The sequence below is a fragment of the Trachymyrmex cornetzi genome, unplaced genomic scaffold (assembly GCF_001594075.2).
Source record: "Trachymyrmex cornetzi isolate Tcor2-1 unplaced genomic scaffold, Tcor1.1 scaffold117, whole genome shotgun sequence".
In the NCBI taxonomy this organism is placed as follows: Eukaryota; Metazoa; Arthropoda; class Insecta; order Hymenoptera; family Formicidae; genus Trachymyrmex; species Trachymyrmex cornetzi.
Genome location: NW_017295730.1, coordinates 156,440 through 179,147, shown reverse-complemented (window position 1 = coordinate 179,147; position 22,708 = coordinate 156,440). Strand labels below are relative to the sequence as shown.

Sequence of the window (22,708 nt, the reverse complement as noted above, 5' to 3'; positions counted from 1 at the left end):
AAGCTCGCAGTCGCAACATTCCGAGTCCTGGATCTTCCGGCACTTCGGGATTCATCCTCGAGAGCTCGGCGCCAAGAACGCCATGAGTGAGGGCGGAAAGAGACGAGTGTGCGCGAAAAAAAAAAGCGAGCGAAGAGAGTTAAAGCGAAGAAAGAAAAGGCTTCGAGCAAGAGAGACGGGCGCGAAGGCGGCGACGCAGAAGTGCCGCGGAATGGAGTGCAAGATGGTGCACGTCCATCCCATCCACCCACCTTTCTTCGTTCTCCACCGCGTTTCACCTCCTCGCCGACTCCTCTTTCGAGCCGATCCTCCTCCTCCTCGTCGCTCCTTCGCGCGCTTTCAAGGCGGCGGCGGCCACGCATCGATCGCAGGATGAAAAGTACTACGTTACCACTGTGGCCGGTTGAATCGAGAGAGCTGAGTGCATTTTCCATCCGTCACCCTGCCGTCGCGGCGTCGCCATAGTCCGATTTTTCGCCTTATCCCATTCCCCGACGCTGTCCCTCTTTCATCTTCGCAGTTTTGTCTGTAAATGCACCAATGCGCGCGCGAAGCTCGAGCGGCGGCAGTTGCACACGTGCTTTTTACCATCGCACAGTCCCTTTGGCACACGGCGTCGTTAACGATTCTTTCTGTGTTGCATGCTTTTCTATGCGAAAGAATCGCGTCTGAGCGTATTCGTTATACTCAATACCTTCCCAAAGTCAAATAACGAAGTTGAATACATATTGATACAATTCGCAATGCAGACAATATTTCCGCTCTAAATGTAGATTTCAGACTGAATCTAATTTAATACCGACATATCGTTCAATATACATGCGAACTAAAAATAAAATTTAGTACTAACCAAATGAAACCAGTGCCACTTTCAGATATTAATAAAAATTTGCGACAAAAAAATATGAGTTCTAAATTCCAAATAATTATTAACTTAATTGTGCCGTCTTGTTTTCTATATGATTAGATTTTTAATTCTCCACATAAATTTTAATTCGTTTCCGTCAACATCATAATCTTCGAGCAACAGAACAAATTTTTTACTATTTTAGATTCTATAAAAATCTGAAAAAATTTTGATGTAACTCATGTCAAAGCTTGACACTTAACAACGAGTTTTTATCGTAGAAGTCGAACTTATCTGTACTTTATTTTTTACAAACTTTATTTTTTACAGATTTAAATTTATCTATATTAAAATTTACAGAATTGAAACATCGATAGTGTCCCATCAGTGTTGCCGGCGGCGGCGGGAGGTTACATATTTAAAGCGTATTAAAAAATAAATCAAATCTTTATAGGTGAGTGGAAGTTGCACCTCTCGCAGACCTATAGACATTTGTAGTAATTAACTTATCCAATGAATTTATCGTTATATCCGATGCAAGATATGACGTAAATATTTCTCTCGCTTTGTGAATCCTTTTTTCAGCGTACATTCACATTTCTGTTAGAGGACCATATTTTCCTACTGTGAAAAGAAGCAGCGATTCTACAACATTCCCTTTTAACGACTCCTTTCTCGTCGCTGTTTTCTGCGTAACGCACATCAAGCTCTCATTCCCTCTGCGTTTTGCCAAATGCGTTTTCTTTGTTAAAACCGTTTCAATGATTGTCGTACAGAAATTTACTCGTTTAATGAAGCCCGCACTAGTCTAAAATAACGGCGAATTCTTGGCAAGGGGGTTCCGAAATCTTTCTGATAAAAAACTAGTTTCTTAAATTATATGCCCGCAAAAATCCCAAAGTCTCAATTACACAAGTAAGTGTATCTATCTATTCTATAAACTATGAAATATGCTTTACAATCCGATTTTACAAACAATGTTAACGATGTTACTCACCTAACGAAGGGACGAAAGTCAAAATGGACGAGGCTAGCACGAATCTGAAACAATACAGATATATGATGTTATTATTAGTCGTGCCAAAGTTTGTCGCGTAATTGTAACTAACTTCGACTTTAACTAAGCGAATAATTAGCTACCGTTTCCTGAAAGCTACAGTACGTCGAAACAGTGTATTGTTAAATGTAATAAAGCATTCCATTCTACAAACAAATCTGTAGATTTCAACAAATCGTTCTGCAATTGTATAATAGGAAAGAAAAGTCTCTCAGATTAATTCTAATTATAAAAGAATAGTATTCTAAAATGGCAATACTTTAATTTATATACTTTTTAAACTTCTAATTTAATTTATATTTTTCATTTGTGATTGTATAACGTACACTAAAAAAAACTTAAAAAATTTTAATAAATATTTATTAAAACTTCGTAAATTTTTTTTTCAGTGCAACGCGTCATGGTTTATCTTTTGAATGTAGTGTATCTGTTTATATATCAGTAACATATTTCTGCCAAAGCAGATATGCGATCGATTCGCAATTAACCCTTCGTGGTCCAACCAAGGCTTTGAAGATCCAGTTGGCAAATTTCCAATTTTAAATTATTCCGCCTCAAATTCGGACACGTACAAAAAAGTGAAAATCATTTCGGGTTATATCATTGTAAAATTGTATTATTAAATGTCGAAAAAGTGTACCAGAATTTTTTCAGATCTTTAAAACCCAAAGATTCTTTGAAGCATATATAATTAGACATCAGTGACCCGGTTAAATTAATATATAAAAAGAAATATTGGATGAACCACAAAAGATTAAGAAAGATATCAAAACTGCAAAATAACATAGAATGAAAAAATAAATAACAATCAGTATAAATAATAATTATAAATAATAAGTAGTCTAGATTTTCGTGTTAGGCAAACAGATTATCGCATATTGGTTAAGCTGGTTTTCATGACAAGGAACGTACATTAGTACAGATGACATCTTCGTGTCTCCCAAATGGGCACGAGAAGCGAAGATCGTATATACCCGCGAAACGAAAAGTTTCCGTGGAAATGTCGCAGTTTAATCGAGTGCTAGAACGTGGAGGACATGTTCCTCATGTAACTAACCAGTGCTAAAATTAAATTCCTATTGCCGCTAGCTTCGAGCAATCAGAAGAGATTGTTTTACTTCCATTTGATTTTGAATATGATATGTGACCTCTTAAGTTAAAACTCTCTCTAAAATAGATTTATACTTTATCGTAAATTAATAACAAATATTTTTGGACAATATAAGAAAAGAATACTTTTTGTATACGTAAGACAATTATTTTTTATCCTGAATGGATAATATCGCAAAAATATTACAGTTCAACATATTACATGTAACAACAATTAAAATAAAATTAATGAGATACATTATGTTTCTGTGCACTCGTTAAGTGTGTGGAATTCGTTATAATTTTAGTTTCTTCTTTTTTACTATTGAGAGAAACAGATCTACAGGCAAGGGAATTGTAATGTGTTAGTTTTTAATGAATAAAAATGTAACGTTGCGCTCTGTTACGTTTTACAAGCACAAAGGTACGTGTATTAATCTCATGAATAAAATCTTGTTTATCACATTATTCAGCCTGCCAACGAACGTAGCAAAGCGCACAACATTTTTCTGAAACAGTACTAAAAATTTCATCGCGTGGAAGAGAACGGAAGAAAGCGCGCCAGAGAAAACGTGAAAATAAATTTCTATGGCCAATCCGGTAATGCGCAAGAGGATTCAGGATTACTAAGGTTTTGTTCCGCCGTTAATCCTTTTTCGTCGTATTTCGTTTCAGTTAATTCCTGTTGGTGTTCCCCGCGTGACATCATTTATTAAACCTCGAGAGGCGGATTTGCTTAGCGCGCATGCGAGTTTGATGGTAAAATGCCGTAAAATGAAAATGAATATAGGTTTTGTAGATATACACAGAGAGTATAGATGACAACACACTTTCACCGGTTTCACGTGCTTGCTTTGATACTATCTTCGAGCGACACTCGCATTTTTATTTACAATTAATGTTATAAGAGAAACAAAAAATATTTTATCCGATCATGCATAAATATTCCACGTTTTTCTCTATATCGCCATTATTTAGCTTAACTCCCTCACCTCACTCACTCGCACACATTTTGAATATTATTTTTAATTTTTCATAAGATATAACTAACATTCCACGTTTATTTGTTTTTTTGTAAATTAAAATTCAGCAAACAAAATTACATCTTTAACGTTATTTAACATCAAAATGACAACAAATAGTATCAGTTTGATTGATAACGATTTGATAAACACAAAACTTTATATATTAATTTATATAAAAACTTTATTTATTATATATAAAGTTTTTATATATTAACATCTTTATAATATATGATGCTTGATGGCAGCATCAAATTATTAAATTGCTTGTCAATTTAATTCGCGATTACTAGAGTAGTTTTAATTGCGTTTATTTAATCCGGAAAAACAATTCGGCGCGCAGTTAGAAAAAGACTACAATATATGGTATATATGCAAGTACATATATAGTATATATTAGTAATTCAAGATTGAATTATTAAAAAGCAACGAAGATTCAGCTCCGACCGTAATAGGCAGTTAAATTTCTAGTATTAATTGAGTTTCTCAAATATACGGTCAAAAAATATAAATATATTGCTTATAAGAGACTTTTTTTGTCAACCTAACCTATACTTTTTATGAAAAAATTATAATTTCCAACTGTTATGAATTGAATAAAAATAGAATAGATTAGATTAGAAAAACTAGATTGTACTAATGCAGTTATAAACTATGAAAATTTTATAATCACTCGTAAATTTATTATTCGTTTCAGTTCGTCAAATATAGGAATAATTAACACATACATTAATAAGTCTTTTCTAAGTTAGTCAGTAGTAGCCGTCTTAACATCATTTATCAGAGAGCGCGTTCTCGGATATAGTCACGCACCGGATCTCAATTTGTATGACAAAGCCATCCGATAATTCGTGTCGCCATATAAATCTTCCGCAAAGAGCGGAATTTCGTAAGAGAGAAACGTGTGGATCGAACTGCTACAAAACAAATTGATTTTTCACAGCCGGGTACGAAGAGGAGAGGGGAGGGGGGAGGCGATGTGTTCGCGTTCAATTCAGTATTTCGCAAGCGGAACAGTCGCATGGCATCGCACAGGCATTTCCATTTCCGTGTAGGATGTGTGTGTATGCATAAAGCTCGAAAATACCCGCATGCATACGCCTTCACATACGAGTGCAACGAGTGCAACGGCGAGCGCAACGATCGCTCGTAATTTCATATCGCCTATTTTGGATGGACGACGTAACACAAACGCGGATATAACGGCCGATTTTCAGATTAAATATTATTGAATTTACGCGAGTGACAACGTAAAAAAAATATTTATGGAAATGTGTACATTTTGCAGCTTCGTAAAAGATATGCGCAACAAGTCTTGTCATTACGCTTAAAGACATATATATTGTAAAAATTTGTTATCGAATGAACGTAAAATATTAGTACATATTAAAAGAAACGATAACCGTTAATTATAAAACTAGTCTTAATAAAATCATTAAAAATCCATGTTTCGTCAGAGTAATATAGTTTCATTTTCTAACGAGCTGCATGTTATATAAGCTGTTACGTCCTGAATCTTTAACAATGCGTTTCAGTAAGATAAGAGTAAGATGAAATGACACTGTGTAAAAAAGTTGAAAGTTGATTCTATCGCGATTAGGTACATCAATGCGATCGTAATTACCGATATGCGAGATATGCTGTTCTCACGATTCGCACCCAAATACCTGCGTGCAACGTACAAAAAATTCTGAAACGCAAATTGCAGGGCGAAAGAAAGGGAGAGAAAGAAGAAATACGGCGGATACAGGTGACGGACATATTTTTCTCTCCGTCGAAAGAGTTCAATAATCTGCCACCTGTTAGGCTTAAAAGTGTCGGATGAGTCGTTAAAGGGGTCCAGCGTTGGAAACCGGCCGCTAAAAAAATAGCCTAGTATATGCAGCGTCCGGGGGGGAAATGGGGGATACGTGCAATATATTTGCAGGCGAAAAACCGGGGCGGCGCCGTTATTCACCCCGGCGCCGCGCCAGAACGAATCGCCGGAATTTATCGGCGCGATTTTTCGACGAAACGAAAACTGCCCGCTTTATTTCGCGCAGTAACAAAGCTCGAAGGCACGCGTGAATTGAATCAAATGGTAATTGAAAAAAAAAAAAAGATAGAGGGAGAGAGAAAGAGAGAGAGAGAAGCAAGCTCTAAGTATCGCACGGTCTTTGAACTCCGTAAATGCCTAAACATTTCCGTAGAAAATTGTCGTAGAGGAAATTGTAGACCGATTTTTTATCCCCTTCTTTTTTAACGTGTTTTCTCCTAAGAATTAGGCTTGAAAAAACGCAATAATCTTGCAAACGTTGAAATATCTTTCCAGATGAATGATAGGATTGTTACAAATTCCTCATCCTAAAATTTCATAACTTTTCCCTGGTTTCCAGACAAAATTTCATTATTTTCCTGACCGTTTTCAATTTTTCTGACATTTCTCTAATTTCCCTGATTTCTAGTTTTGTGGCAACCCTGAACGAGTTAACGATCTTTTTTTTAATACAATGCCATGTGCCCATTTCTATAATAATTCAACAACTTCCAGTGAAATGTTAGGTGTCCATCACAAATTTCTCGTTTGTCGCTCACTATTGTTCTCGCTCGTATTTCACATTGGCAGTGAAAACGGAAATAATTTCATTTTTCCGCGGTCTACCGACACAACGGCCGGTTTAACGGGTCAAATGAACACGCACGACATGCCGCCATGTCAGGAATGAAATTGCCCCGTCGCCGCTCGACGCTGGCTTTCCTGGAATTTTTATCGAAGGATCCCTTGGCAAAAGCCATCCGACGCCGCGCGGACACGAATTATTGCCACTGCGGAATTTTCATCCCGGTCTAACCTACTGGGAAAAGCAGCAGCAGCAGCTGCTGCTGCTCACCTCCTCCGCTCGAATAATTTCCATTCCGCGATTTGCTTAATTCTACCCCACTCGTTCTCTCTTCCAGCCAGTAATCTTCGTGGAATTAAGAAAACCGTATTATCCCTGCCGGTGAAGATCGATCGTCAAGAGATTACGGATACCACGTTATATTAAAAATTATATTGCCGAGGATATCGACAATATTCTTTTCTTCAAAACCCTAAAGAAAAACTTTTTGATAACACCAAGACTGTTTTTCAGAGAGTCGTTGATGCAATATATCAAGTTTAAATTGGGACAACACGATATAAATCAAATTTGTATAACAGTCACATATTTTTTGTGATACAATTGAACCTTTTTTTTATACGCAGCGAATTTTTATCCTAGTAGTATTGCTACTTGATAAAATATTTAATTAATAACTTGAACAAACTTAGAAGAAAGGGCAAGAGGAGTCAGGCGTAGATAAAGTTACGCAAATTCCAAAAATGTAACAAGTAAAACTTCTTTATTACAACCAAACACTCTTACATGTCTTATCTACGCTTGACTCCTATTGCCCTTTCTTCTAAGTTTTTTGAATTTTAAGGAGTCTTTCTTAGTGGTTTTGATTTTACGTTTTAATAACTTGAATCATGCTTGAAAATCCTAGGTCAGAAGAAAATTTCTTTAGAAATTCATAGCTTTATAAACACGATGAAAAAGCTATAGATTAATTATTATACCTATATTTATTAATAATTTTATATAATTATAAACCTGTAATAAATAAGGATTATGCAACAAAGTATGTAATATTAATCTCAAGGCATAAGAAGTTTTCCTAAGTTAACGACATATTACATCACTTTATAAGTGGACTTCAACAGCTTACTTCTACAGAATTTTAATTTTGTTGCAAAGTCATTTAAAGTAGGACGTTAAAAGGCCGAGAGAAAAGAAAATATTCGTCCGACAAAATTTTCGCTAAGAAAAAGTAGACGTCAGAAATTGATCGAAGAATCTATATATACTATTATAGATAACAAGAAGCATAAATCAGAAATTCTGTATATTACAGACCTCGGATATGAATTCTGAATATTTCTGTCTGAATAGATCGATCTACACCTTCAATGCTATCTCCTAGAAACTTTTTATCGAACCAATGTCACATCGATGGCAGCGTCTCCTCGAGTTTTCGAGGGAAAAGCGGCTCATGTCATCGATTTCGCATCAGGGCCACGAAGAATTAACAAGGACGAATCGACAACTTAATTAAAGAACGTTCCACAGGCACAAACGACTGCTCTCCGACCATTTTCTCTTCCTATCCTTTAATAATCGCGCACACAGTGTAGTCTAAGAGACCTTCATTCGTAAAGTTTTGCAATTTTTTTATCATTCCGGAACGTCGATCAAATGCAATATGCCAAATACCATATATCAAATGAAAAACCTTTGAATAGTTTTATTTACTTGCAATCTATATTTGTCTGTATGCTTCTCTCAAAGGAACTGTCGGAACTGTCTCTCATCGCTTTTGATGTACTTCGGATTTGTAAAGCATCAAAAAATATTAAACCTATATTTTTTATCTGCTTAGCTCAAGGTTTAGGAGTCAAAAAATTCCTCGAAAATAACGAACTTTTTCATTTTCAGCAAATATTTTCGAAACTGTGAGACATATATAAAAAATATATTTTATATATGTATGAAAAAAGTTTTATGGTTTCATATATCCTAAAGGAGTACTCACATTTTTCGAAAATGTCGAAAATGAAAAAAAATCCATTATTTTTAAAAGATTTTAATTATTTCGACTCCTAAACCTTAGAGATAAGCAGATAAAAAACACATGAGTTTAATATTTTCTGATGCTTTACAACGTATTTAAAGTCTATCAAAATTGGTGAGAGACAATTCCGACGATTTGCTTGACAGTCCATATAAAATATATCTATACGTATATCTTTTATTCTGTCTTTTTATTATTTGGATAATTTTTAAACTTCAATAATTCAGAGCTTGAGAAGCATATCGATGAAAAGCTACCGTGCACCGTCACTCACGCGATTTGGAATACGGAGACAGAAAATGTAACTAGGTCACGTTTCGTTTCGCCCTGCGACGGCGGTTCGCCCCGCCGTGAAATTGAGCTCGGCGCGCAACAGTGCCCGCGAAAGTGGACGAGCGAGAGAATTAAGTCGCCACGCAGGCTGTCACGTGGACAGACAGAACTTTATAATTGAACCTGCAAATTCGGCCGAAATTCACAGTCGCACAAAATCTGCAACCCGAAACGCAAAACGTAGGTGCAAAGGGAGTGATAGCTTTCACGAGCTATGTTGATTCATTTAAAATGTGGATATGAATATAAGTGGCGCTTGCGAATTTTAATATAAAAGCCAAAATTTTTTTCACAAACCCAACATTTTCTTATAAATTTTAATGTTTCAAAATTATACCGTTCTATGAAAAATTTTGCGAATCCAAATCGTGCGATCCCAATTAAAATAAATATTTTATTATCAATTTTTGTTGTGTAACAAAACTATAAAAGTGAGATGTCTTATATTTTTAGACTACTATTTTTTAGTTTTTTACATTTAATTATAAAAATTTTTTTAAGATGTAATACAAACTTAAAACTTTTCAGAGAAAAGCAAGGATATCATTTAAAAAAAAATTTTAAAAAGATGTTAACTTTATTTATGTTAAGATATTTGTGTTCACGATTTATATTTTAATTTTACAAGAATTAGCATACTTCTTTAATCATAAAATACCAAACGAAAGAGTAAATGTCAAATCTGTCATATATAGTATATGTTTTGTAATTTCTGGCTTCAATTTCGTAAACACATTTACCCCAAGAAATTAATCAAACTACATTTACCGAGCAATTTAATGCCTTCACTTTCAACAAGCAAGAAGCTTAAGGTTAAAATTGTATGTTTCATTTAATTATCATGTTACTATAACGTAGCGCAAACACGTGGCAATTGCCACTCCTTTTTTTTACACGCCAAGCAGTAACATACGTTGCATATAATATTAATTTAACCTGAAATAAATAATATTAATAAACTAGTCTAATAATTAATTCTTTCTTAAATTCATCACTGTAAAAGCTTTTAATAATATAAAAAAGTCATAAAATTTATGTTGATGCGCTAATATTTAATAGTTTATTTTAAAGATCTTTTTTCAAAAGTTAAATATTTTATTTAAAAAATCTTCTTTATAAAAGTTATATAACTCGGAATTTGTTAAGTCTCCAGAATTTCGCTTTAAAATTTTTAATAAAAAATCCGTTGAAAGATTAAAAATTTTACTGAGTACAAATCTAAAAATAATTTTAGAATATCTAAATAATTATGTTGGAAATTAAAGAATGGTAAGCATTTGATATTCTAGCAACCAGTTCGTCATTCCAATAAAATTATTTTGATGTTCCAATAAAATTATTTTTAGATCTGTACCCAGAAAAAATTTTAATCTTTCAGCAAAATTTTATCAACATTCTCATTTCAGCATTTTAAACTAACCATGTTTACTGAACTTATTCCTATACGGAGAGAATTTTCTTTTAAAATTTACTCTGAAAATATGGTGATTGTGGTACAATAAAATATTTTAAAGATTTTTACCATGCACTTTAGTAAAATTGATCAAACTTATTTTATACTTTATTGTAGTTTTATTAATGAATGAGAGAGGTTTATATTAAAATTCTTCGAATACAATGTTGTCCCACAACTGTCATATTTTCAGGGTAAATTCTAAGAAAAAATTCTCTCCGTGTATTGTTTTGCCAATTTACCGAAGCAACGCATAATTATGAATAATATCTAAAATAGCCAAAAGTGGTCATTAACGTATATAACCTTTCAAATCAAGATAAAAAATCGTTTAAATTTTGTTCTTTTCGTGTAAATCTGTGTAAGCTTTCTCAAACGAATATCCGCTTTAATTCGACAAAAATATTCATACCGTATAATACGACTGAAAGCATGCGATTTTCAGTAGCTTCCATTATAGAAATGACTTTTACAAAAAAACTCTAATAATGATACACGTTTAGAGATATGACATCGAGCATAACGTTTACACACCTGTTGTACTAACGTATCACGCTCATGAAGTCCAAGATACTCTGAGAAACTAAAGTTGGTTCATAATGGTGTAATCTCAAACTAGTTCATGTAATAATTTCCAATTGTGCTCCACATAAAACTGTGCATTCGTTGTAACCGCCATTAAACTGACAACGCGTAATTGCAAAGGGACACACGTGTGCTCCCACTCACGAAATTCCCGAAATTAACGACACCCGAAGGTATGCGAAAAGTTTGGGTGTTGCGGCACGATTCGCGTCCCGAAAATTTCTGCGGCGATGCGCCGTGACCGCGGAACTTTCGTTTTTGGCAGACAGCCAGGAACCGCCCGCCGCGCCACACCGCTCGTCCAGACTCCGCTCTTATCACTACTCCTTCAATTAATCGATCGCAGCACGAAGCAGGAGTCGCAGGAAAGGAAGTAGTCTTCAATCAAGTACGAGAGAGGGAAAATTGGAAAGCGCTCAAGAAGTGAAGCATGTCGAGATTAGAGAGTCGAAGATGATAGCCTGTTAACAGTGAAGAAAACGGAAATCGCACGGAACATATTTGTCGCTAGTATAAATATTTTCATTTCGAAATTATTTTAATGATATATTGCAAAAAAATAATACAAGATACATTTCTGAAAATACGTGCCGAATAATAATTTCGGGCAGTTTTTATGGAGAACGTGAATTATGAAAAATTTGTAAAATGTTTAGGAAATTAAAGATTGAAATATGCACAGAAAAAAAGTACAGCTAAAAACTTCACTGATTCAACAAATCTACAATCGTACAAATAGTCAGTTTTCTACGTAAAAGTAGTTTTTTATGTTAAAGAGTCGACAGCTAAATAACATTAATGATTTATTAAACCATTAAATCTTCTTAATTATAGATATTGAATTCGCGCAATAAATTATAGCTTTGCCATTCAATCTATTTTTTCCGTGATGTATTTTACATGAACCATCTTAAAAACTCTGAAAAAAAAATTATTTATATTTCCTATTATAAGCGCTACTTATTCATCCTTTCTTTCATAACTCCATCTATTTTTGTAGGCAACATTTGACAAGTATCTCGAATGCTTGTATTTACACAAAATGTACATGCGGGAAGTTAAGATCAATGCAACTCCAAGAGTGGTCTTGGCACAGCCACGAAGAGCTCGACAATCTTCCCTCGACCAGCCATAAATCTGGCGTCCTTCGAGTACATCGTAACTCTTGCGGTGCGGTGGTGCGGTATAGGCCCGCACGGAAATTCACGAACATTGTTGCAAATTTGGCGGATATAAGTTGCGTATCCTCCAGGCGAAGGGTATATCGCACGAACTTGCAACTTTTGCCATGCACGAGTATAAGTTGTGCTGACTACGTCAAGCGAAGAAACGTAACACGCAAACTTCTAATTAAACGGAAGACAAAACTCATGTAGTAAGTAATTATTACAATTCAAGCGATAAATATGTATGCTAAATAGGTAAATAGTTATTTTAAGAATAATTCATTCTAATCATTATAATGAATAATTCATTCATTCAAATTTTGCACGATTATTTGAATGATATAATTTAAATATTTATTTTGCACGATTATTTGATTATCAGAACGTTATAAAAGTTCTGATAATTAATAATTTACAAATATAAATTAACATCTGAAATTTTAGAATTTAATCGCGTTTGTTGGACAAGTCTCGAAAAGTAACGACGTTAATAAGTAACTAACAATAATTAAATAAATAAATAAATAAAATAGCATTTTCCACTAAAGAGAAATGTATTTTAATTATATATAAAAAGCAATATATATCCTTTCAGTTCATATTTTATTTTAGAAGCAATTGGATGCTTTCTCGATGTCATCTCAACCGATTTGCAACTTAATTATATATTATTGAAAAATCTATTAAATATTTAATATATTTTCCTCCAAAAAACGTGGATTATTCACATGCATTACTCCGCATGACCTAATTTCGTAGAAATCTTGCTACATAAAAATATTATTGTCTATTATAAAAAAGACGTCTAAATTGTTACAATAAGAGAACTCTCCAATTATGTTCCCATTTATTTTTAAATAACTTGGCAAGTTCGACGGATGAGTTCGCTCTCGCTGGCAAATGAACGTAGAATATTGCTTACTCTTCTCTATTAGCGTATCCTCCCACGAGAGCATATGCGATAGCATGCGCCGTACCATATTGAAGAATCGAAACTGCAGCGTGGAGAGATAGAAACTGTCCAAAATTAGTAGCCGTATTATTCCACAGTAATATATTCCCTTGTTGTTGTTCGCAACAGCGTCGTGTGCACGTTGACAGGATTTGATTACTAGCAACAATTCCTACAATGTTCGAATAATAGTTAGAGAATTAATTAAATAAATTATTCAATCATACCGCAAAGACTTGGCACGAAATACCTTTGCACGGTAACAATCAGAGTTAATATAGGGTATTTGAGAGTCAACTGCAAGTAACGTAAAATCAATACGCCGTATTTGAAAGTCACTGGGAGAAATTGTTTAAATAAAAGGGAGATACGAGGTTAAGAACGTTCTAGCTAAAGGGACTCTTTTTCTTCTTTTCTAGATAAGATATAGCTTTTCGATAGTGCTACCTCTGTTTTCGAGACATTTGATCTAGGTCGCTGGTACATGAATCAGTGCACCTTGTATCTTCCAATCTTCACGCACGCGCATCCTTGCGTTGTAATATATTCTAGGAGTAATCGTGATTCATCGACGACAACTTCATCGATTGATCGAACAAATGTCAATGCGCGTCGCTGGAGTAATATTTGAGTGGAATGTGCTTGTGATTTACGTAGGGAAGTTCTCCTGTCGCAGCGATAACTTAACGTATTCCTGATACCCTCCTCCCTTTCTGGCTTGCATATACATGTGCGTTCGGTGTCACGCGATATTAAAGTACGCTCCTTTGGCAAAGTGCCAAATCGATGCTGCCACGCCTCTCGCTCTTTCTCTCTCTCTCTCTCTCTCTCTCTCTCTCTCTCTCTCTCTCTCCTCCCCCCCCTATTTCTATCTTTCTCTTTCTCTCTGTTTCTGTCAGAAACCGATTTCTTCGTTGAAGCTAGACCGTCGTCGTTCGAGTACAGAAGTTTTCCCTTCAGCTTGAATAAAGACGTTCTCCATTTCGGAACTATATATGATAAATATCTTCATATTACATTATAAAAACATTTTGCCGATACATCTGATATTATCTGCAACAATCAGATGTACGAAACTGCTTTGTTACAACAAAAGATATTCCATCTATGGTGGAGACCTTTAATAGTGGAAATAATCAAATTTCAAAAAAAATAATTATATAATTTTTAATTATATAATTCTTTTATAATTATATATATTCTCTTATATTCTTTTATAAATCTTGTATAATTCTTTTACAATTAATTTTTCTTTTCAAAAAAATTATATAATAACATTTATATAAAAACATAAATAATATCTTTGTAAAACCAATGGCTGTCGATCTTTCTCAAATCTTTTAAACAGATTCTTTAAAAATAATTTTATAAAAGTACAGTCGAAGAATTTAAAAACTTGTACAACACGAAGTTTCATCAAATTATCCACAGCTCGCACGTTTCATTCGAACAGTTTCAGATATTTTTTTCAAAGTACGTGGGCGTCTACTGATTACGAATACATAACCAGGTTGTTGAATTTCAAATTATCACTCGTCGCAGCCCAGACAGTGACGGCATTCAGTCGTGGGACGTACGATTAGGAAAACAATATCGCGCGGTTGCCGCCAGAGAGAAACCAACCTTTATTGTTCCACCTAGCTTGACCAGAATTTCTCAGTGGCGATTAGCATTAAACGTTCGTAGAAAAGTGTCTTTGCGGCGAAACTTCGTTTAACCATGTCACGACGTAACCCAGCAGAAGTCCTAGACAGGAAACAGTCAAGCAGCAACTATCACTGGCATGACAAGATTCCGGCGTCTGTCTCCGATATGCACAACTTGTTAAACAGGAGAATGTTCAAAGTCTGCTTTCGGGACGAGCACAAAACGACCAAATGACACGCTATTTTCAGAGACGTGCCGTGTGACCAAAAATAATGAAATTCTACATTATTTAAAATTGCTAATAGTTGTAAATGTTTAATTTTATTACAGTTAACTGCTACACTGTTAAATCTATAGTGTCAAATTTAACCTAATGTGACTCGCCACTGCTCCTACTAAATATATCGTTATTTTTAACTAAAATGATAATTAAATTTGACACTATATAATGTTATATTGATACTGTATAGTGTCAAATATAATTATCGTTGTAGTAAAAAATAACGATATTATTGAGTAGGAACAGTGGCGACTCACATTAAGTTAATTTGACACTATAAGATTTAACAGTGTAAAATATGTCAAGCTGTGCATGCAGTTACATACTCATATAATATGTATATGTATTATTATGATATGAGCTTTGAAATGCTAATTAACTCATTTTCATATTTAAACATTTACTTCTAGTAATGTCTATACATATAGTCAAAAGTAAATATTAGTTGATTAACAACAAGCATTTATATGATGCGATGAACAAGTTGCAGCGTGAAGGAACAAATTTCGCTCGACTGCACTCTTATGAAAATTGACTGAGCGATTTATGACGCGCGAGAGGACACGCGATAATCGAAAAGTTCGCTCGATCGCAACACTCTGCACTCTGACGAAATTCACGGACGCGATAGGAGCATCTAGAGTCTGGAAAAGGGAATGACTTTTCCCAGAAGGTCTCTAGTAATACTGTACGCTCCTAAACCACGCACACATATATGCGCGAAACCAGTGCACCTTTCGATGTAGGTGTATGCGGCCCACATAACTCCTAAGCATACCTGAATTCACGCGCGTGTACATGTGCACCGAGTGTTTATAGATACGTGCACACAGGGCGAGTGTATATGGGGTAGAAAGCTGGGGCACGGTGGTAACGTCCCGGAAGCCAGGATCGATATCCAGACACGCCATCACCACCCTCGACTCTCCCTCTTCTCTTGTCTCCCTCTCCTTCTCGCTCTTCTACCCTTCATTCTCCATCCTAGAGACTCTCGTCTGTTTATTTTTCCTTTCTGCCGTTTACCCCGCCGTCAGGAGGGTTAATGGACCCACCGGGATGTCTTCGACGATGCGAACGGACTCGCTGCTCGTGAGAATCAGATTTTTCCTTCCGCTGTATGTAGCGGAAGCGTTCTTCCGTGACCACGCCAAGAAAACATAATGAACCCGTGTTCGATGGAACAATACGTAAGAAATTTGAGCCTTCGACAAAGTGACGATCAACTCCTAATGCAACTGTAATAAAATTCACAAGAAATATATTGAGGAAAATAGATACAAAAAGATACAAAATTAACTACACAATAAAAGAACATATAAATGACATTACCTACTATTATAATAAAATTACATTTATTATAGTAAAATTATATTTATTAGTGAAATGAGGTTGCAATAGCGATATGCTGTTTCATATTTAAAATAATTCTCTGGCTTCCATTTTAATTACTGCAAAATTTGTTCAACTCTTTTATTTATTTATAAATTCTTCTTGTAGAGTAAACAAAAAATTATTTATAAACAAATATGAACAGATCGTGGACAATTAAATGCAATATCATTTTTGTAAAAATTAATATTTAGAAACTAACTTTATAAACTCTTGTAAAATTATTATTTATTATTGACTAACTTTTTCGACACAGTATCAATTTTTCTTTATTCTGCATATGTATGTTATCTATGTCAATGCAATTAAATTCAATTTTTTACAAATATATTATACATATATTTTTTAGAGAGAGAGAGCTTCGTTTTAACGTTATATTGAAACTAATGTATATTTGTGTTGATAAAAAATCATTGCAAAAACATAAAAAATCCAAAATATTATATTTCGAAACCAGTCGAACAATCGCATTTTCGACCAGTTAAAGTACCCACTCTGGATTTTTATAACGTCATAAACTATCCTGTATAACACAGAGTACGGCTGGAAGGAAACAAAGGAAGTCAAGGGTGAAGCAGATAATAGCGCCTGCCCCTTTTTCAAACGAACTCGAAGTACTCCGTAAATTGGATTTAACCAACTGCATTGTGAATTGCCTTGCAATCGATTTTGGGTCCGAACAACGGCAAATGCACTATTTTCTCTTCGTTCTATCCGGGCTAAGAAATCACCACGCTAAAACTGATATTGGTATTTTTAATAATAGCTCTTTTTTCACTCTCTATTTTAATCAGAGTAAAATTTAATTTAAAATAAATCTACGCTTTTGCAGACTAATATTAAAATAGTAGTATATTATTATAACGCTGCATTTTCAATTATAATACATTAAAAATTTTACGCGTATATCTTTATGCATTCTATTATATTAACGATATTTTGGGAAACTCAAGAAAATTGATCTTTTATATATCCATTCATTTGTTTTATACTAAATTAACTAAAACATTCGTTTTACAATTAATTTCCGTGTGTAAAAAATACAATATACTATACATTCTTTCTGCACTACATCATAAAAATCCTTCTGCATTCTTCTGCATTGACTATAACACGTTGTATAGCAAATTTCCGGAGAAATGAAACACGGAAGGCATATAATGGATTTGATAATAAAAATAACGTAAGACTAACGTGAAGCGTAAAAGATGATCATGTCAGATAACGCCGACGAAAGTAATCACGATAATACCACACGATAATTTATAATGCCGTTATGGAGGAGGAATGTTGAGAAAACTAGTTAATAGTTCAGAGATAATCATTACTCAGGTACATAATACGACGAAAATTTTTGTTTATGACAAACTACTAAAGTGTATAAAACGCAAGTTGTAGATCTTTGAGGATCATGTTAAAAAATGGCTATGACTTTACAACCTTAACTCGTAAGCGTGAAAGATCGTTCCTCAGGGGAAGCGCTAAGTTTGGCGGAAATTCAATCTTCTCGTCGAAACGCGAAGCGATACCAGTTCCGCGTACCAGACTTCGCGATCTAGACGATCAAGTATTCATTTCCAATTACGTTCTCGAAACAAGCTGTTACAGGCGTATAGTGGGTCGTAAAGTATAGTCTACATATGCGTAAACGTATTCCATACAATGAATGCGCAATCCGCTCCGCAAATTAAATTACAATCTGAGGTACGTACGACTGGTGATTATTACTACTTATAGTCGGTCTGAGAAGTACGCAATTTATTATTGCCATTATATCATTATTATGTTCAATTAAAATATAGAATTATATATATATATTACTAAAGCAAATTTGCATTATGTTTTAAAAAGAATTTTATTCAACCTACATTAATTCATATTTATAATAATTCAATGTTTATTATTACTTTTAAATACTTATTAATAAATCTAAATCGTTTTCATTAAATTTGCTTGATAAAATATATTCTTTAGTTGGCTATATGTTCATCATCAAAAAGGGTTATCTTTTTCATGTTTGATATTCGATATATTTATATATATCGAATATAAAACATGAATACATTTTTAATATTTTTTCTTTAAAAAAATAATTTTGGTATTAAATTCTAATTGATTAAAAACGTATACTAACAGCCTACACATATTAACAGAGAAATCAGGACAAATGCTTCAGTTAATTAGGTTATTAGAATCTCAAGAGATACAGCGAAGAGATTCACTTGAGTGGATTTTAAATTAGCATAGGTACTTGTCTAACTCGATACTTCGATATTGACACAAACAATGGATTTGTATGATATTGTAAATTGCAATCGTTCTCGATTTGATATGGAATACTTTGGAATCGTTTATCACAAAATTCGGAAGAAATAATCGCGTTTTCCACTTATAAAAATATTTTTACCACACGTACACTCAGACAGATCGACGGTAATTTGAAAGCGAGCAAAAATAATTACGTCGCTACAAAATTCATGCGCTGGCGTTATGCGGGTGGATAAAACAACTCTCGGAAACGTCCGCCGCGCACGCACCCTTGCATATTAAATTCCTCTCTGCAAAACCCGCGTATCGTTAACAACGCCGATTCTTTGTCCAAATTAACGAACGCTTATCTGCATTGCGCTCAAAAAAGTACCTACGTCTGCGCGAGGAGTTCTTTCATTTAACGCAAATAAGCTTACTATTTAATTTTGAATACGTATATCAAAAAATACATTATAACAAAAACAAGTCTAAATTAGATTTAACACAAGTCGAAATAAATGCTATTTTTGTTAGCGATTTTAATCAAAAATATGTAGAGATAGAATACAATAAGGTTTATTGATCAAAAATAAACATCATTGCATTAAGGATATATTCGATCGAATGTAGTTCAAGTCGAATCTGCTATTGTAAAAAATGCACGATGTAAAAAATATATGCAGATCTAGAAAAATAGGGTAGAAGGTTATTCGAAATTAGAAAAAAATCATTTATTAAAGTATAAAAGTAAAATCAGAAAAAGAACTGTAAAGCGACAGAATGTCAATTTTAGTCCTGTCACTGCGCTTAGTATTTATACTATTTATTAAAATCCTTATATTTCTATAAATTTCACGAGGATAAAAGAAGGGCAGAATTACGGATTAACGGAATGCGAGGGATAAATCACTAGGCGATCTTCTTGACTGCGATAACGTCAAGTTTTTATCGGGTCAGCTACTCACGAATCGCGGTTTATGCGAAGCACGAGCCGCGATACGTTCGTACAATATATACGGGAGCGAGAAGCCGACGTCGGAGAAACACAGTGCGGGGGTGAGTTAGGGGAATGCACAAAGCCGCTTCTGTCGAGAGGGAATAGAGGCGTTCTCTGTGCTTTCAGACATCGCAGCATTATGCATCGCGTGCACGACAGACCGACAGACCGTCTACTACTAGCAGGATCGTGTGGATCCGGACCCCGAGACGATTCCCTTCCTCGAACATTCGCCGACTCTTTCGCGATGTGTACATGGACCCGAACAATATCTCAGAGAGAAGGATTTACGAGTAGCTCTCTTCGCGTTACGCGATGAAAACACTGCGTGCAATCGCCTTATCCAGAAAAATCTTTCGGCAGGATTCACAAGGATCATTCACGAGGAAAAGCGAGGCTTTTCTTATTGAAGATGGCACGCATAAGCACCGTTACGTTTACATTGAGAACCGTACAACACACGTGAATACTAAATTCGGGGTAAACTCGAAACACCTCGTTGGCCTCAGCTTCGTGACGCTTGCTTGCGGTGATTCGTGTTGATCTTATCCGTCACTTCTCATTTGCAGCAATTGCTTAGTATACCCAATGTATTACGTGAAGATTTTCGGGGTCAGATATATTTACCTCGAAAGTAATGCTCTGCAGTTTACTGAACAATTATTTCTGATATTTAGTAATAGTGACCTAAAGGATTAACTTAGCGTGATCGTAACTCCATATAAAAAATGTGCCATCTTATGCAAAACCTGCGCAACTTGTTATAAAAAAATATACGTTCATTATTTTAATCCTTAAGCGCGCGTTTAATTCACATAATTATTCACGTAAGATCATCATTACTTTTTATCGTCCCATTATTTGTTATTACGTTTACTAATACAGGAACTAAATTAAAAGCTGATAATCTTATATGAGCTCTAACTTAATATCATGTAATAAAAAAGCAATTACATTACACATTTATGACTTTGTGTTACTCGCATGTATTTAGAACAGAGTTTACTACAATCATGTATGCGGTTATTTAGTTATTTTGCTAATACAAAGCAAAAGTGATTATAAAAATCGACGGGGTGCACGATGAAAGGTTCCCTTTCACACTCATATATCTCGTTAGAGTTATGAAAATGTTATATAGTTTCAACAAATATTTGGCATAAATATTTTTGCTGGGCGATGTGAACTTTCAGAAATTGCCAACAGCGTCACGAAGCGAAGAAATAAGCGACGTGCGCAATATAGCTGAAAACTCACGACCGATTTTATCGATATGCCCGAGCAGGAAATTGAGCCAATTCATGTGAGTTCAACTAATCTCGCCTGCGAGAGCTACGTGAGGAAGAATCCGAAGCGTCTATTTTCTCTTATCCGCGTACATGCGCAAACCAGTTAACACGGGCGGGAAAGAAGGTACTTTGTTTTAAGGATCTATTACACGGTCTAGCTTACACGCCATTACACGCTATGTTTTACATGGCCATCCTGCGAAGTAGACGATACTTACTCACGGTTGCCTCGAATAACAGCTTTAAAAAGAAAGCAAAACGTGGCCGAAACAGAAGCACACACGTAAAAATTCAATTTATTTTTCATAGCTCGTAAGTAAGTTTCGAACAGAAGAGAATAGAGTGTTTCTTAAAGAAAGAATAGTAAATTGCTATTCTCTATTTAAACACTTCCATAAAGTTGCATCACATTCGAGCTCTAAATTACAATAATATCATTATACATTGCGTTCGTTTCGAATGAGAAAAAGATATCTTTATAATTTATGATCGACGTGTGAAAAAAGAAGTCAGATCCATCGTAAGGCAAATGCGTTATTACGTTAACGCGTTATGTAACATCGCAATCAAAGTTTTACGATAGAAATGAAACAGTTTTCTCTCCTCTCGTTTCTTGAAAAGACTACTGACGTTTTCATTACTCTCTATACTTCATCAAGCAAATATAACTATGGTATATTACATCGATTCAATATCAAGAGAATCTCATTAACTCACTGAGTTTATGTTCTGACAGCTAATTACTATCAGTGTAATGGTGCAGCTGCAGTTCGATTATCACCACCATTGGAGAAACGGTTTCGGTTTATCGAAGCTCGAAGAGAACTCCTCTCACAACTCGGTGAGTATCGGTCGTATATGCAAGCAATAAATTCCCGAGCAAAAGGAATCTTTTGTTCGTTTCCCGCCACGATGCCGGGCCGGAAGACGCAGATTTTTCTACTGCGTCTGGCAGTTCCTCTCCTCCCTCCCTCTCTCTCTCTCTCTCTCTCTCTCTCTTTTATTCTTTATTTTACTCTTTGCTAATGGGGAGACATAATCGTTAAATTGCACTTTCATTGGTTGGTGGCGACAGCCCAGGAAATGTCAATGATATAAAACTGAACTGTATAGCAGCGGACAATAAAAGCTCATAATCTGCGAAAAGCTCGTCGAAATGTCTAACGACATGTCTACGGGTGATTCAGTTCGTAAAATACCGACAGAGATTTACATCATTCGGTACGAAGTAACGACAAATAAATGTAAAAATCGCGTAAAGCTGCTTGCACTTGCATATCTGAAGTCTCAATCATACATAAAAGGCAGATACTACGCATTAAAAAGTATATACTTACATGGTATTAAATAACATCATGATATCTTCTTTCTTTTAACGAGAACGTATAAAACATCACGTAACGATACTCGATTACGATTGTCATAAAAATTGCATTAAAAATTGTCAATTTTTGTTAATAAAAATAATGTAGAAAATATTGCAATCTAATTTTATTAACTAGATAAACTATAAACATGCCAACATGAGCATAATCACATATGTATGGTATACTCGTATATCTACATATAATGGGTACGGTATAGAACACAAGTTTAAATCTTTTTATATATTTATTAAAAATACTTTGTATAACAGTAAAAATGGTTGAACTTTATGTATTTCTTGTATTAACGTGTTATACATCCAGTTATATATATATATATATATATATATATATAT

At 34.6% G+C, this 22,708-nt stretch overlaps 1 long non-coding RNA gene across 1 annotated transcript in view; it reads right to left on the bottom strand.

The window, feature by feature from the left end:
* The window catches only part of LOC108765310 (uncharacterized), a 202,503-nt gene that overhangs the window by 141,213 nt on the left and 38,582 nt on the right, over positions 1-22,708 (bottom strand). The window contains exon 2 of the long non-coding RNA XR_001940315.1: positions 1,845-1,888. This is a non-coding gene — a long non-coding RNA (uncharacterized LOC108765310). The remainder of the gene's footprint in view (positions 1-1,844; positions 1,889-22,708) is intronic.